The following is a 15,102-nucleotide window of genomic DNA, read 5'->3' as shown; positions in this document are numbered from 1 at the left end:
TGTTGTAATGCGATTAAGTCTTCTTACAATATCAGTGTTTTGCAGATTCCGCGAATTCCCATGCTTCATGGATATAAAGCTTTAAGAAATCCCTCATTAGTAGCGTGCGGTCGCAACCTGTTTAAATATCTATTGGCAGCCGTACTGTCGGCCAGTAAGATTGTATAAATTTGCAGCTGAACTCCATACTGTTGCTAGCAGATATTTTGTTGGTTTGAAGCCAGTGGTATCTTAGATCATGTCAAGTGGCTGAAAAGAAAAGCAGGCGTAGCACACAGTCTTAATGTGCTCGCTAGTGTCTCTGGCTTCTTCGTTCCTGCTACCTAACAAGAATAAGCTGCCGGTAATGTTCAGATACTGATTTGCTTTCAAAGAATTGCCCAGATACGTAAGTGCTGCTGTTCTTGAAGTGAAATGAAAAATCTTATTTGCTTGGTTACAAATGTGCTAATTTGAGTTTATAAGAATGTTAAAACATACACGAATCAATTTGACTCGGAGTCCAGTGCGAAGCAGAGAAGTTTCAGGAACGTTAAGATTTTACTGGGCTCTATAATAGCATGTTTGTTGTGCAGGAAACGAGGGTACGTTAGTCCACTTTTCGAATCGGCTCTCAAGATTTTTAAGAAAATGTCGCTCTCGTAGAGAGTGTCTGACGTCTAGTAACATGGCACTGGCTATCGTGATCTTGGTACGTCGCGTTATCTACGCGAGGACAGTGAACTATGTCTGATTCCCCATAAAAAATTCTAGTAAAGTGGCCATTGCGAATGCATAAAACACACTATTCTGAACACACAAGAGAAGCTGTATCAGAAATGCAGTTCCTTTTCAGAAAACGGCTTATGCGTTGAGGCGTACCTGTCTAGGCATTTTTCGGTTTGTGTAAGAGCGTATATTTTGAATTATTTTTGACATCCCAAGAGCGAAGACATTCATTAAAAGTTCTTTCAATTAATTACAAATGATATAAAGTTATAGGTGCCGATGAAAGTAATCAGCACACGCTTGCTGCTCGCGGGCAAAACTGCTTTAATCCTTCTTCCCACTCCTGTCTCCAAAATTCACTTCTCACTGTTTCTCAGACTAAAATACATAATTTCGCCAATAGTACAATCTCTCACTGCCTCTGACGCGAGTCCAACATACAGTATACATACGGAAAGAACTAGACGCTATGCCGATGACTTCGAGTGCAGATACACTCGATAACCTACGTGTGTTGCACTTCTATCTTCTCATTGTTTAGAAATGTGCTAGTACAGGAATCTGCAATGGCGCGAATGGCGAAGAAATGTGATCGGTACATTTATCAGTGCTGTACTGCAAATTACAGCGAACAATTTGCACATTTCCTAAAAGTCAAGATGTCAGTTAATGACGAACTGCAAAAACTTCTGATATCGTAAAACGTATGTAATACCTTAATGCGTATTCGACAAGGTTGCTCTTTTGGGCGTCGGTCCCAACTGAAACGCAAAGTTTTTTGACACAAAGAAAACTGCACTGTAATGAGCAGCTCGTACGGCGGGCTGTCACCTTCGTAAGTAACGCAACTGTTTATAGCGGAAGTCAGGCCACTTACCATGTAGTTAACAGCAGTGGGGCAATGAATCACGTCGCCAGGCGGGCACGCAGCCGCCAAAAATCTGAGACCAGCACAGCAGACAGCGTTAATTAGGTGAAATTAGGTCGCGGCTGTCTCGGATGTTTTCTCCAGCTATCACCATGGTTAAAGAGAGATCCTCCCTGGAGATGAAATTGAGTAATCTAGAAATCCACTAAAAATAGCAGTTCCGTTAAAACGTTTGTTTCGTAGGAAATGAAGTGATCGAATGGCATTATTGGTCGGGGAAACCTTCGTCTTAGGTTGTTCGGGGACCTGTGCAGGTATATTTCACGCCACTTAGGCAACTTGCACGTCTTCGTGATGAGATGTAAATGATTGACAAAACAAAAACCCAGTACCTGTACCAAGAAAACTGACCCGGCCGGGTATCGAACCCAGGACCTCGCGATCTATGGCAACGCCTCTCTCCAGTAGGTCACGAGCTGCGGACTGTCAGTAGGAAAGATATTTTCAGATTTTGGACGTGGTCCAATAATATTCGCTTTGACGATCTTCATGTCGTCCAAATGAAAATTCGATGTCTCGTAATGATGATAAAGATTCTACGAAATCTTTACACAATTCAGTCTGCAAATTGTAGGTCTGTCAAACATCTTAGACGACTTTATATAGAGATTTACTGATACAGCAGGATAGAACAATCAGCAGCTAAATTTTCAGCGCCCCAACGAAGAAAATAGCAAATGATTAAGAATAGCTCAAGGAACGTAATTATTTTGTTCACCAACTCATACTAGCTCGCATTAACAGTACAGGGTGTCCAAAATGTTTAGGTACATGTAATTGGGAGTAAATGTTAAGGAGAAAGGCATGGTTACTGAGTCACCGTAAATGTAGACGAACACCACATCCCGAGAGCAGGCTGGTCACTTCGCAGGATCTTATCACACGCTGCATATTCCAGTCATCGGCGTATTGTTGACAGTTTCGTCATCCATACCAAGAGTGTCTTTATTCCAGCGTAAGCGTACATGGTGGACTTTGTTGTGATGCTCTCCATGTGTCGCGTTGATTGGTTAACCTCGTATTAGCAGAAATTCCTGTGTTAAAGTAGTGTCAAGAGTCCTACATGCTATCACCTGTCTGCGTGGACGTTCGTCACTGGCCCATAATAATTGTTAGTAACTTCATTATGTTATCGAATCACAGGTTTCGCCTCTAGTAACTATGTTATAGAAATCTGGGAGCTGTTGTTGTTGTTGTTGTTGTTGTTGTTGTCGTCGTCGTCTTCAGTCCTGAGACTGGTTTGATGCAGCTCTCCATGCTATTCTATCCTGTGCAAGATTCTTCATCTCCCAATACCTACTGCAACCTCCATCCCTCTGAATCTGCTTAGTGTATTCATCTCTTGGTCTCCCCCTACGATTTTTACCCTCCACGCTCCCCTCTAATACTAAATTGGTGATCCCTTGATGCCTCAGAACATGTCCTACCAACCGATCCCTTCTTCTGGTCAAGTTGTGCCACAAACTTCTCTTCTCCCCAATCCTATTCAATACTTCATTAGTTATGTGGTCTACCCATCTAATCTTCAGCATTCTTCTGTAGCACCACATTTCGAAAGCTTCTATTCTCTTCTTGTCCAAACTATTTACCGTCCATGTTTCACTTCCATAGATTGCTACACTCCATACAAATACTTTCAGAAACGACTTCCTGACACTTAAATCTATACTCGATGTTAGCAAATTTCTCTTCTTCAGAAACGCTTTCCTTGCCATTGCCAGTCTAAATCTGGGAGCTATGAAGGAATAATTGTCGCAATGAACTGCCGGCTTATTCACGTTCGTAAATTCTCCAGAAGTCGCCATGTAATGCATGAGTCCCCAATGTAACTAGTTAGCAAGCAGAAAAACCGTCCTTCTGTATATGCAAAAGGCAAAATGTCTTCCTCGCGCCCTAAACTGTTTCACCGGTACACGCACTGTATAGCTTAGTCCGTTGGGCGAGTCAAAGGAGATGAGAATATCACTGAGCGTTTTGCCTGATCTCGCCTAATATATTTTACGAAATTGTAAAAAAGTTATCCACGTTCAGTCATGACTTCAAAATATCTGAAACTAATACTGTATTGTGAGAAAGGAAAGTCACGTACCATCACCACCACTACACAAACTGAAGGTTGCTGTTCTGGAAGAAATAGTTCGACCACAAGATCGTGTTCACATGAATGAATGAAATTGTAGATAATGGACGTAAAGAGGAATGTAACACGTGTTTCGGTAACTGTAACTCACAAAAATGAACTGAAAAGTACGAAAAATTATCCATCTGCAATCTTTGTTTACTTGATCCAGCCACTCTAGTTTGGATTTCTCAATGATCCCCCAAACCATTCGAGGCGAGCATCGAGATTATTCCTACTAATCGGGCATAACCGAGGATTTACCCTTTTGCTCGAACAGTATTAAAGTTTCCAAAATAAAGTAAAATGGTGTTACTGTATTTTTTCAGGGTTCTGTCCGCACACTATATTGCAGTAAGATAATTAATTTTTGGTTCTAATTTTCCGATGAGTGGTTAATTACTGTTGTCTGGAAAAGATATTACCGGTGGACCATTTGTGCGTTGGCTTAACGCAGGCAGAAGAGCGACCGGCGGGGCGGTAGCACGTGTGCAAAAAGCAGCCTCCCGCGCGCCGCGCGTTTTTTGCGGCGGTGTCCGGAGATAGCGAGCGGCTGCAGCCGCGCAAAGCAAATGTCGCCAGGACGCCGAGCGTTGTGATTCACCCGCCTCACTCCGCCTTCCTTGCCTATGGTAACGGTCACACAAGCCTTACTCATGTACCACCACTTTATCACAGTGGTTCCAATGTAGGCAAGAGCGCCCACCATACCCTGGGGGTGGGATGCAAAGGGAATCTGCAAACCCACACTCCCCCCCCCCCCCCTCACCACCCTCCCCGCGAGCTTCTCAGGCAAGGAAAACTATAGTGTAGTCTGGTGTTTTTCTGTCAAGAAATTAATTTAAAAGTAAGCATTAGGCAGGTTTTTTAACAGGCTCCGAACAGGAACTTTTTAGGTCTACTTAAGTTTCCATACGTTTTCCAAAATATTAAAAATACTCCATACCCCAGGTCTGTCCTCGCCCGCCCCACCCCCTCTCTCTCACACACACATTTCGGACGTCAGGAGCATTGGAGTCACCAGTCAACAGTAGAACGTTGTTTACGTCGGGTGACATTCATAATAGTTTCGGGATTTGAGTCCTTGTATCCGTATACCAGAAGACACCGTTCCTTGCATGTTATAGCATCCGTGGTATCCGTACCCTAGTTGAATCTGTTCAGTGGTGTAACAAAAATATTCTGTGCGTTTTTCCTTCTCGACACACATTATCCATGTGTACGTTGCAGTTCTGGTAACATTACTCGCACTACTGCGAAGAGCTTAGAGATCCACACACCTTACGACCAGGCATGTCAAAGAATGTTATTTCTTTGTTTTATATGAATACGAAACATTACTGATTGAATCGTTTTAAACTCTTAGAACGCCGTATCTAATGTTTACTCATCAGCCTTTGGCGAGGGGCAGATTCCTATGTCTCTTGCCAAAAATGTCACTTTCCTGCCGGTCGAGCGGGGTTGTTACGGTCTTACAAACACGCTAAATTCCTTCTACACCATTTAAACATCTCAAACATGAAATACAACTGACGGGCAAGAACAGCTTACTTATGCCTAGTTGGTTCTGTCATTTGTTTATACGTAACATTTCCCCAGAATTTCCCCAAGAAACTGAAGTTCTCAATTTGTCGTTCTGTATATCTCGTTTTTAAAGGTGAAAGGCGCACAGACGGGGATTTATTTCTTTACTATTTATTTATTCATTACATACCAGTTTTCAACTAATTATGGTAGCTACAGCTTTCAGAGAAAGCAAACCTTGCGAGCTACATATTAGCCAATGACACATTCTTAAACAGGAAAAATAAAGATCTCTTAACGTGTGTTGTCTTGTTATTTTTAGAAAGCTTAACTTACAAATGCTTATTTACTAAGACTGTAGATGTTTGGTACCGATATAAATGCAACTAGTTAGCCTTGACATATTATGTGACGTATTTCTAACACAGTGTTAGACAAGATATGTAAATGGCACTTGCTGCCTATAATACGAGGAAAGACACTGTGCAGTTGCCTGATACCGTGATTTCTGTGTTTTTATTTGCTTTCTACTATGCCTGTCATTGCACAATTTGCTATTTAGTTCTTTGCAATGAGCCAAAAATGTCTAAGTTAGACCATAGATCTACATCTACATCCATACTGCGCAAGCCACCTGACGGTGGGTGGCGGAGGGTACCCTGAGTACCTCTATTGGTTCTCCCTTCTATTCCAGTCTCGTATTGTTCGTGGAAAGGAGGATTGTCGGTATGCTTCTGTGTGGGCTCTAATCTCTCTCATTTTATCCTCATGGTCTCTTCGCGAGATATACGTAGGAGGGAGCAATATACTGCTTGACTCTTCGATGAAGGTATGTTCTCGAAACTTCAACAAAAGTCCGTACCGAGCTACTGAGCGTCTTGCAGAGTCTTCCACTGGAGTCTATCTATCAACTCCGTAACACTTTCGCGATTACTAAATGATCCTGTGACGAAGCGCGCTGCTCTCCGTTGGATCTTCTGTGTCTCTTCTATCAACCCTATCTGGTACGGATCCCACACTGCTGAGCAGTATTAAAGCGGTGGGCGAACAAGCGTACTGTAACCTACTTAGTTTGTTTTCAGATTGCATTTCCTTAGGATTCTTCCAATGAATCTGTCTGGCATCTGCTTTACCGACGATTAATTTTATATGGTCATTCCATTTTAAATCACTCCTAATGCCTACTCCCAGATAATTTATGGAATTAACTGCTGACCTGCTATTTTGTAGCTAAATAAGGGATCTATCTTTCTACGTATTAGCAGCACATTACACTTGTCTACATTGAGATTCAATTGCCATTCCCTGCACCATGCGTCAGTTCGCTGCAGATCCTCCTGCATTTCAGTACAATTTTCCATTGCCACAACCTCTCGATACACCACAGCATCATCTGCAAAAAGCCTCAGTGAACTTCCGATGTCATCCACAAGGTCATTTATGTATATTGTGAATAGCAACAGTCCTATGACACTCCCCTGCGGCACACCTGAAATCACTCTTACTTCGGAAGACTTCTCTCCATTAGGAATGACATGCTGCGTTCTGTTATCTAGGAACTCTTCAATCCAATCACACAATTGGTCTGATAGTCCATATGATCTTACTTTGTTCAGCAGTGGAAATAATTGTTGGTTTTGTACTCTTCCACCCACAAAATGAGATGTCCTACAACGAAAATGAATGGGTTCATACTTTGTTCCATTTTAAATTATCGCAGCTTCTAAATATTCTGTAGATATGGTTGTCCACACAGGGTGTATTGTTGTGTGGTCTGGCGCGCCACACGCGCGCGCGCGCGCACAAAACTGGATGAGTCAGGACTTCCCAATTAAGTGGTATGTTTCCTGTATCACCAAACATTTAAGGCAAGGAGGAATGGTGGTGGAAAGGATACCGCTTTGTTTTAGCCATGGAAAGTAATGCATTTTACTTTAACCACGAATATTTATTCATAATTTTCGTATTTGCATACATTGAAATAACAAACATTAGTTTAATACAAATAAGTCCAAATAAATCGCAAAGGGAAAACTTGTTTGTGTAACCCTGCATAACAGCAGGTACAGTACCGGTTGGTCTTTTTCTCGCTGGCATGCGGCCGTAGTTTCCTCTTCGAATGCAGAATGTGTATTGGTAGTTTTTGGGAGAAGTTTCATCTAAACTTATGAGATTGTTGCTCTCGACCAGAAAATTTGAGTCACTCACTGATGTACATGAAAGCTAGAAGCCCCAGAAACACTGAAAATAAATCAAAAGACTAAAAATTTATACTTAGTTGATAATTAAACTTTGACCATAGAGAAAAGAGGACCACTTACTGTCGTGGGTCAATAATGGCGGCGCAACCCAGATTTTACAGGTGACCTCTGAAAAAGCGGGCGACTGGACAATGATTCTGGTTTGTGTGCAGGTCGGATATCAACTGCCGGCAAGGTATGTGGAACCGCCAACAATGGAATGACCAACAGAGGAAATGTCAGGGGGTGTAAAGTTTCACATGTATCGAAAAAGGACGTCCACAATTCCATTTGAGGGTTGAGGTGGTGGAAGCGGACTGGGCTATTGCGGTGCGCATCGGGGACGGGCCGAGCTGGCGGCCGTCCCGCGTGTCGGAATGCCGACCATTGTGTGCGTCGCGTGCGCAGGCATGTGGCGCCGCCGCCATCACCACACCACACGCAGACAGAAAGAAGCTCTGCGTGGCTGGCTGGCCACTGACTCACGCGCGACTGCGAGGCGCAATATCTGCAGTCCGCAGAGAGCCGCCGCGACGCGCCGTCTCAACCGCTCCTCGCTTTCGTGTTGCGCCCATCGCGTCGCTTAGAACACGCTGGTTTCATCTCGTTAGGATGCCGTCTTCCCCTTTCTTTTTTGGATACTAGCTCCTTCTCGCTTTTCTTGGATACTGTATTCTCTCTCTCCTTCGGAATCCTTCCTGGTCATGCTGACAAAGTTTTATGAATTTATTTCTAAAATTATAGACAGTGGAAATGTCCTGTGGTGCCTCACCTGCTCCGTCGCCCTGTTTGACGTCGCTCCTGTAATCCCATTAGGATTTCTCCCTTCAAAGCGTAGATGTACATTGGTATAAAACTAATTTTTTGAGTTTGCGCTTTTACCAGCAGACGTCCTTTTCTCTCCGTGCCATAAATATTTGTAGATGTGTCCTGAGCCGCCAGTACATCCATAATGTGATTTCCCTAAATCTCTTCAGGCAAATGCCGAGATGGTTGCTTTGAAAGGGCACGGCCGACTTCCTTCCCCATCCTCCCTAACCCGCTGATCTCACTGTTTGGTCCTCTCACCCAAATCAACCAACCAACATCCATAATCGTTGTGGTGTTGATCTACTGACATGTTGGACCGTAAGCTTCCACTGGAATCAGACTGTCACTGTCAACCCCTAGTTAACCTGTGACAGCAGCTGCAAATCTAACAGTATTTATAGCTTCAATATCTGCTGTCACGACAGCGCACAAGAGTTAGCGGAGATACCTTGTTTGCTAGGCATAAATTTAGAAGAAAAACTCGGATGACAGATACAGAACAACATTAAAGAGGTATTCCAAATTATTAGCTGAATGCGGATTTAATGACATCAGCTGCAGAGGGTATCAGTGTATTACCCAAACGTGGCATGTGAATATATGTGCCGGACTGGGACTCGAACCCATATTTCCCGCTTGTCTTGAGCTGTCATCGTAACAGCTTCGACTGTCAGTTCACGTCTCTCAGCCCGACCCAAATCTCGGAATACCACAGTCCACGTCCTCATTTCGTAGTCTTACGTACGTCTCCCTTTAAGCTCATAAAATTCCTGGAATATTATTTCATACAGCTGTTATCGTCTAATCATATGTAAGCATTAACCCTTTTGAGTCCCACCAATATGAAAATTTATAATTTTAAAATTTTTCATACAATCAACCTTTATCATGGTAAGCAACGAATGTAAGAAGAAACTGGCAAATTTGTAACCACTAGGACCTACACTTCTAAACTACTTATAATCGCATGTGATAGATTATAGAATCCGCATTTTCCGTAGACACAATCCCACATCTCCAAACTTACATGAACTCATAATTCCAAAGACATATTAGTCCTAAATAACAAGCAAAAATGGGCCGAAAATTTAATAAATTCTTTTTCCAAACTTATACTGCCCCAGTGGTTCCATTTCGGAACCACCCATAAAAACAGTAATACAAACTCGAATGTACGTCACAATAAATTTAGACACATTTACTTTCACTGTGAATTATTTCCTCAATATGGCCACTATGAAAACAAACGCATGTCACAAACTCCTACAAGCAAGTTACAAAAGCTCCGCTCAGATTGTTTTGAATGCTATAGATGGCTGTTACAATGCACAACATTCGTGGAAGTATCTGTGTTCTATTAGATGTCTTGCAACAGTATCAATGGTTACGCTAAAGACACTGCTTCAAAAAAAAAAAAAAATTACCAGGTTCGTCGTTAGATTCAGTGTAGGACATTTACTACACCGTAATCTGATCATTGCAAAGCAGTGTGACCAAAGATAAATAGTACAGTAGTTAAACTTTTCAAACTCCTTTATTTTTAGAAAATTCACCGCTTCAGCGGTGACGCAAATACTTTCGAATGTTGTCCAGTTAATCTGTAACAGGATCGTTAATTTCATTGAGCCTGTTCAGAAAGTCATTCTAATTTAGAAAATGATTACGGTGCAGAAATCAAAGACGTCTGTAGAAATGAAGATTAAGGTACGAGGTAGGTCTGTTGCGTGTAGAGGACGTGCCAAATTACGTAATTATAATCAGAAATCACAAAATTAACGCGAGTTGCATGTGTGGTTGCAGTCTCGTGAAGCAAGATAATTTCGAAAGTACTCCTTGTCCGGCTACTTTGTCATTACGCAGCTCTTCACATGGTTTACATAATGCTCCCTCCTAGTGTCACACAGTTTGATCAGCTACCGACTACATTTAAGATATATATCACTCATTGATAATGTATAATGCGCGTTTCCTCCTATTTGTTTCGTGATCGTCTTTGGTTAATAGCCGCGCTAATTGTGAACCATCAGGAGACACATTCAACACTTGGATTGGTATACTCAACAGTAGAGTGGTGTGTGTGTGTGTGTGTGTGTGTGTGTGTGTGTGTGTGTGTGTTAGGGGGTCAGTATTTTCTAGCTTCACATAGTGGTTCTCTTGAGTCTCATTCCACCGCCTGATACCTGACGAAAGGGTGCTCTGTTACTTGAATACCAGAAGATTGACGCCCCCCCCCCCCACCATCCTATATTGAACTACGTATTCCCTGCGGAGCAAAAAAGATGAAGACATCTCACTCTTATCACAGCCATGATTATTACTGAAAATGAAATCAATGACATCGATGAATGAAAACGCCGTTGGCAACAAAACTGTCCTCCATGATGCCAGGAACTGCCCTGCATCCGGGGGAAACCATCTGGACTTGACTAGCAATTTGGGCTATCCTGGACCACATCCGAACGGACCGTAGAAAATAGCCACATTCTTTTTACAAGCAGGGCAAATTTTCGTCTCCATCTTGTGACTACTGCGAAACGACAGTCAATTGCTGATGTATCATGTCCCTTGAGCGAGTGCAAGTCTCGTTTAGAATATTACCTGACAGTGACGAGTGTGCAGTAAACTATCAAGATGTTGATATTCGCCTATAGTTAATTTTGTTGTACCATGCTGGAGAACTATGTTTAAATATTTATATGTAGTAGTTTAATAATATTTGTCGCTATTCTCCTGATTCCGAACCTCTTGATGTATGCCATACGATAAGTAAATAAAATATATCCAACGAGAGTATGGTAATTTAATGAAACACCACCACTTTGAACCTTCTTCCTACTCTACAACATTTATGTGTACTCGTAGAAAATTTCTTAGAGGTGATTTCACGCTCTGATATAATACCCAATTAAGGATGCTAGCATTTACACTGGCCAGATACTTATGCGAAGATCCCTTTAATATGTGGAGTAATGTAATATTTGCTTGTGACTTAAGTGCAAAGATACTTCCGCAGTAGTTCCTCAAAATCTTCAACCTCTGTGTGGTCTTCCGTTCCTGTGCTGTTGGTTGCGATCCGTTCTTACACCAAAATATTAAAAATAGGTGTCTAGATTTACGTTTGTACCATAGAAGTTTTAAACAGTGCTCAGCCACTTGTCACTTGAACACGAGTTTTTCATATCCAGAGGCTAACTTGGCGGCTTAGTTAGCAAGTGATGGAGCCGCAAGAAACTAATAGTTTGCAAAGTGTCGTCACAGCCAAGTGTAGACAGGTTTTTAATGAATGCTTTGCCAGTCTGTAGTTCCTACTGATTACCTCAGTGATATCACATAAGTTGGTACCGAGTAGTGTTGACTGTTCAGAGCCCGTCCGGTATAGACCTTACATGGTTCAAATGTACTGACGTTACATCAGTCGCATGTATTACTTGCTCTTGGTGGCTCATAGGGTGTGGAGCCTGTATTACACTGTAAAAATTGTGAAATATTTTTGGAAGACGTTTTGTAAAATACTTGACCCTATACTGGGGTACTTCATCGTAAGTTAGTGTGGTCCCGGCTTTTATAAGAGATTTGTCAAAGCTTTGATAGTCTAATACGGGCCTCAGAGGAAAGTTGTATCCGGTCTGATGATGTAGTAGCTCGCCTCGCTATGAAAGTACTCCGTGTTTAGTAACATTGTCATAGGATACCTCACCTGAATAGGCGCATCGGAATTCGTACCTTGTTCGGCCCAACTGCTTGCGCAGCTTTCAAGGATTTCGTTCGTCTGTGGCCAAAGTTGATTATCGGAGGAGCTAATAGAACCAGCGACTATAGTGTTTTGAAAATCTGGCATTGTCGTTTCCTCTGAGTCAGTATGTACTGGAAGGATATTATGCATGTTACTAAGTTAGGCGTAATTGGTGTGGAAGTCTGTTCTGAAGTGTTCCTAGGGCCCGTGCCCTCGCCCCTGCCTTGTAGTCCTGCTGGACGTTACACAACAGGCTGGAACACACGCGATGGGAACATCGCGTTGTTTGTTACATAAACCCGGTAGTTCTCACCAAGGACCTGAATGGAAATCGATCCTGCTGCCTTATCGATTGGAAGCATTCCCGAGAAACTGACACGAACGGCGATGCCTGTGGACTGTAAAGCTGCAGGCTAGGAACAAAGGACCGAGATGCGTAGGAATACTGTTTACTTAAGATTTTTCTGTATGTTTTTATTACTCTAATTGTTTTGCGGAAGACATTTTCAAGAACTTTGAACAGGTTACATATTCTACTGTATAACACATTTCCCCACATACTGAAGTTTCACTGGCCAGATTTCCCTCTCAGCACACAATTGCTGTTCGAACCATGTGCTGCTGAATGTTAATGAAGATACCTTTGCATGTAGCCTTCGTGTTTTACGTAGTCATTGCATTTTCTTCGTGTATTACGTAGTTAAACTGCACGTAATTAGCAAGAGTGGTGTAGTGGTATATTCAGGTTAATGGTTTTCACTCTTATGACAGCAAAATTCAGCCACACTTGCTGATCTATGAAACCAGTTTTAGCTCCAGTCGGCACGATAGTTATGTTCACACATGTGACATTAAACATGAGTATTGTTTTGGAACGCAAAATAAATTCGTAATCCTTATTTGATATTGCCCATGTTTACTGTTACTGATTGCGTCCCGGTAATTATTTTCTTCAGAGGCTTATTAACCAACGTACGAGCACAATCTCTCTGGACGGGATTCTTTTTCCTGATGTCTTTTGGATTTGCAGTAGTATAAATGAAATGAGGTTGAATATTTAAAATGTCACCCCCGCGGCTCTTGCTTTATAGTCGATAGGGCATACTCTCTCTTTGCTGAAGATAAAATATGCAGTAGGTCCGCTATACGTGGCTACATAACCCGGTTAAGGCTCCTAAGCACGAAAGGAATTATGGCTGCGGTCTTGAGTGATGAATATATGACAGTGTGGTGTCCTTGGAATTCTTCAGGCTCCCGGTCAGTAATACAGCGCAACCATTTCCCGTTATTATAGATCATTCTAAGACAGGTATTTCAGTAAGAGGTGGGTGGCCTGGAGCCACTTCATTTCGAAAGCAATTATCTTCTTTCCATTCGGAAATATCATTGGTTACGGAAACAATACGTACCTGCTTCAGTTTCGCCATTTCGCCCTTCATTCCTTCCACATCCACGGCGTATTTGCACTACGTTCCTGAACATTAGTAAAGATTTTATTAGTGACTTGAGAGCTGTCACGTTGGGCGACGATGTAACAATATAGTTAAAGCTGTAGAATGCAATGGAAATAATTGAACGAAGAGGAAGAATTGGAGAAATGTTGATGTTCGTAAATGCATTGTGATGCACTTGTGAGAGTATAGCCAGGTACTTGTACTTGTACAGCGTAACGGTAGTTTCATATTCAATTACAAATGTAGCGGACATAACAGATTTTCGTTTATAAGATTGAGTGTGATGTACGGACTTCGCGCCACTCTGGGCAGCTTAACCTTTGCTTCTGCCAATGAATGAACAGCTGATTTTGAATCCTCTCTGAGCTCAAAACCATGTTACCTGAGACACCGGCGGAGTTCCCTTAAATGCATTCTGACTGAGCTATTGGATTACGAAAGTACAGTAAACATATCGCTTTGTGTTTTCTTGCCCCTAGACGGATTCCGATTCCGCGACTGTAGAAACCATGTGGTTTTGATGCGAAGAACTCGTTGAGCCATGTTCATAGCGCATTTTTATGCGGAAAGGAAGTTCCTTGGAGTTTTTAGAGGGCGGAACAGATGAAAATTTGAGGCAGCAAGATAGGTGAAAAAGATGAGTGCGGAATAACTAACCTACCCATCGCCTGTATAGTGTTTTTTGTTAGCCTAGCAAAATGCGGGTGGGCGTTATCATGGTGTAGCATCACTTAACGCAGTCTTTCTGATCGTTGATCTTGGATTGCGTCTGAAAGACGTCCCAGTTGTTGACAATGTCAGCGGTGATGGTTGCACCTCGGGGAAACAATTCGTAGTGCACCGCACCCTAGCTATTCCACCAGGCGCATAACATTATCTTCCGTGGATCCGCCCTAGTCTGTACGGGGAGCTGCTGCTTTGTTTGAGCTCTGCCATTCCGTATTTTCCCTACGTTATCATAAATACTCTATTTTTCGTCACCAGTAACGATACAGGATAGGATTGGTCGGGGTGTTGCTCACAACAAGCAGATGTACATATGCCGCCGCTGATTTTTGTAGTTTTTGGCTTAGAGCATGCGCTACCCATACACCCGATTTTTGAGCTCGCCGCACTGCATACAAATGTCGCAATGTTCACAGTTCATGGCATTTGCCAGTTCTCGAGTACACTGACATGCATCATTGTGGATTAATGCGTTTAAACTATCTTGATCAAACGCCTAAGATCTTCCTGACCGTGTCAAAACAATCCTCGTTGAACGGGACAACCATTTCCTTGCCGTGCTCTGCCCAGAGGCATTATCCCCATAGACGGCACAAATGGTTCCGGCTGCCTCCGCTGCTGTCATCCCTCTATTGTACTCAAACGGAAGAATATGTCGGAAATATTCAGACTTCTCCACTTGGCACTCCATTTACTAGCGTCCATAGCTCCACTTAGTGTCTCCAAATAACAAAATGAAAACTCAAATAGCAACAGAGAACTCCAAATAAAAAATTACTCGATAAACAAACACACATCAACCGTAATACCAACATGCAAAACAAAAACGCTACGAACTTATGCACCAACCTGATGGAAAG

General features: G+C 42.4%; 1 protein-coding gene across 4 annotated transcripts in view; it reads left to right on the top strand.

Annotated features, from left to right (window-relative positions):
* LOC124776338 (cytohesin-1) overlaps positions 1-15,102 on the top strand; it is a 213,509-nt gene that overhangs the window by 163,291 nt on the left and 35,116 nt on the right. The gene's annotated exons all lie outside the window — the stretch shown is intronic.

The sequence above is a fragment of the Schistocerca piceifrons genome, chromosome 2 (assembly GCF_021461385.2).
Source record: "Schistocerca piceifrons isolate TAMUIC-IGC-003096 chromosome 2, iqSchPice1.1, whole genome shotgun sequence".
NCBI lineage: Eukaryota > Metazoa > Arthropoda > Insecta > Orthoptera > Acrididae > Schistocerca > Schistocerca piceifrons.
Note: the sequence above shows the minus strand (reverse complement) of the source record. Positions and strands in the feature narration are given on the sequence as shown.